Below are 3,039 nucleotides of genomic sequence, written 5' to 3'. Positions count from 1 at the left end.
ATTATAAAACATTGGGTTGCCTCCCAACAAGCGCTTCTTTAGTGTCATTAGCTTGACAGAGGACTCCCATGGAGCCTCAGAAACACTCAGAACCGTGTTGAAACCTCCCAACACCAAACTTAGAGTTTGAATGTGGGGTTTCAACACCAAACTTAGAGTTTGGTTGTGGCCTCCCAACACCAAACTTAGAGTTTGACTGTGGGGGCTCTGTTTGGCTCTGTTTTGAGAGAAGCTCTTCATGCTTCCTTTCCATGATGATAGAGGGATATCCTTGGGCCTTAAACACCATGGATTCTTCATTCACTTGAATGATCAACTCTCCTCTATCAACATCAATCACAGCCTTTGCTGTGGCTAGGAATGGTCTGCCAAGGATGATGGATTCATCCATGCACTTCCCAGTCTCTAGGACTATGAAATCAGTAGGAATGTAATGGTCTTCAATCTTCACCAAAACATTCTCTATAAGTCCATGAGCTTGTTTTCTTGAATTGTCTGCCATCTCTAATGAGATTCTTGCAGCTTGCACCTCAAGGATCCCTAATTTCTCCATTACAGAGAGGGGCATGAGGTTTACACTTGACCCTAAGTCACACAAGGCCTTCTTGAAGGTCATGGTGCCTATGGTACAAGGTATAGAAAACTTCCCAGGATCCTGCCTCTTTTGAGGTAGTTTCTGCCTAGACAAGTCATCCAGTTCTTTGGTGAGCAAGGGAGGTTCATCCTCCCAAGTCTCATTTCCAAATAACTTGTCATTTAGTTTCATGATTGCTCCAAGGTATTTAGCAACTTGCTCTTCAGTAACATACTCATCCTCTTCAGAGGAAGAATACTCATCAGAGCTCATGAATGGCAGAAGTAAGTCCAATGGAATCTCTATGGTCTCATTTTGAGCCTCAGATTCCCATGGTTCCTCATTGGGGAACTCACTGGAGGCCAGTGCACGCCCATTGAGGTCTTCCTCAGTGGCGTTCACTGCCTCTCCTTCCTCCCAGAATTCGGCCATGTCTATGGCTTTGCACTCTCCTTTTGGATTTTCTTCAGTGTTACTTGGGAGAGTGCTTGGAGGAAGTTCAGTAATTTTCTTGCTCAGCTGACCCACTTGTCCTTCCAAATTCCTAATGGAAGATCTAGTTTCAGTCATGAAACTTTGAGTGGTTTTGATCAGATCAGAGACCATGGTTGCTAAGTCAGAATTATTCTGCTTAGAGCTCTCTGTCTGTTGCTGAGAAGATGATGGAAAAGGCTTGCCATTGCTAAACCTGTTTCTTCCACCATTATTGTTATTGAAACCTTGTTGAGGTCTCTCTTGATTCTTCCATGAGAGATTTGGGTGATTTCTCCATGAAGAATTATAGGTGTTTCCATAGGGTTCTCCTAGGTAATTCACCTCTTCCATGGAAGGGTTCTCAGGATCATAAGCTTCTTCCTTAGATGAAGCATCCTTAGTACTGTTTGGTGCATTTTGCATTCCAGACAGACTTTGAGAAATCAAATTGACTTGTTGAGTCAATATCTTATTCTGAGCCAGTATGGCATTCAGAGCATCAATCTCAAGAACTCCTTTCTTCTGATTAGTCCCATTGTTCACAGGATTCCTTTCAGAAGTGTACATGAATTGGTTATTTGCAACCATTTCAATCAGCTCTTGAGCTTCTGCAGGCGTCTTCTTCAGATGAAGAGATCCTCCTGCAGAGCTATCCAAGGACATCTTAGATAGTTCAGAGAGACCATCATAGAAATACCTATGATGCTCCATTCAGAAAGCATGTCAGAAGGACATTTTCTGATTAATTGTTTGTATCTTTCCCAAGCTTCATAGAGGGATTCTCCATCCTTTTGTCTAAAGGTTTGGACTTCCACTCTAAGCTTACTCCATCTTTGTGGTGGAAAGAATTTTGCCAAGAAGGCATTGACTAGCTTTTCCCATGAGTCCAGGCTTTCTTTAGGTTGAGAGTCCAACCATATTCTAGCTCTGTCTCTTACAGCAAAAGGGAATAGCATCAGTCTATAGACTTCAGGGTTAACCCCATTAGTCTTGACTGTCACAGATTTGCAAGAATTCAGCTAAAAACTGATGAGGATCTTCCATTGGAAGTCCATGGAACTTGCAATTCTGTTGCATTAGAGAAACTAATTGAGGCTTAAGCTCAAAGTTGTTTGCTCCAATGGCAGGGATAGAGATGCTTCTCCCATAAAAATCAGGAGTAGGTGCAGTAAAGTCACCCAGCACCTCCCTTGCATTGTTTGCATTGTTGTTGTTTTCTGCTGCCATGTTTTCTTCCTTGAAGAATTCGGTCAGGTCCTCTAAAGAGAGTTGTGCTTTGGCTTCTCTTAGCTTTCTCTTCAAAGTCCTTTCGGGTTCAGGATCAGCTTCAACAAGAATGCCTTTGTCCTTGCTCCTGCTCATATGAAAGAGAAGGGAACAAGAAAATGTGGAATCCTCTATGTCACAGTATAGAGATTCCTTTAAGTGTCAGAGGAAAAGAGAAATAGAAAGAAGAAGGAGAAGATAAATTCGAACTTTAGTTAGATAAGGTTCGAATTGTGCATTGAGAAGGAGTGGCACTCCATAAATAGAAGGATGTGGGAAGGAGGGAAGTTTATTTTCGAAAATCAAGTGAAAAATTTTGAAGTTATTTTGAAAAACATTAATTAATTTTCGAAAATAAAAGTGGAAAAGAAACCAAGTGATTTTTGAAAAAGATTTTGAAATTAGAAATTAAAAAGATTTGATTGAAAACTGTTTTGAAAAAGATGTGGTTAAAAAGATTAAAAAAAATGTGATTGAGAAGATATGATTTGAAAACTATTTGAAAAGATATGATTTTAAAAATGAATGACTTGCTTAACAAGAAAAGATATGATTTGAAACATTCAAACCTTTCTCAACAGAAAAGGTAACAATCTTGTGATGTTCAATCAAATCATTAATTGTTAGTAAGTATCTTTAAAAAGGAAAGAAATTGATTTTGAAAACATTTGATTGAAAAGATTTGATTTGAAAAAGATTTGATTTTGAAAAATTTGAAAAAAATT

At 39.3% G+C, this 3,039-nt stretch overlaps 1 non-coding gene across 1 annotated transcript; it reads left to right on the top strand.

Moving 5' to 3' along the window:
• Positions 1-1,764: 1,764 nt before the first annotated feature.
• On the top strand, positions 1,765-1,872 carry LOC130978601 (small nucleolar RNA R71). Its single transcript, XR_009086223.1, has one exon. It is a non-coding gene; the product is annotated as a small nucleolar RNA R71 (small nucleolar RNA).
• The last annotated feature ends 1,167 nt before the right edge of the window (positions 1,873-3,039 follow it).

This window comes from Arachis stenosperma, chromosome 4 (genome assembly GCF_014773155.1).
Source record: "Arachis stenosperma cultivar V10309 chromosome 4, arast.V10309.gnm1.PFL2, whole genome shotgun sequence".
In the NCBI taxonomy this organism is placed as follows: domain Eukaryota; kingdom Viridiplantae; phylum Streptophyta; class Magnoliopsida; order Fabales; family Fabaceae; genus Arachis; species Arachis stenosperma.
The sequence above is the reverse complement of the archived record's forward strand: the minus strand, read 5'-3'. Positions and strand labels throughout refer to the sequence as shown.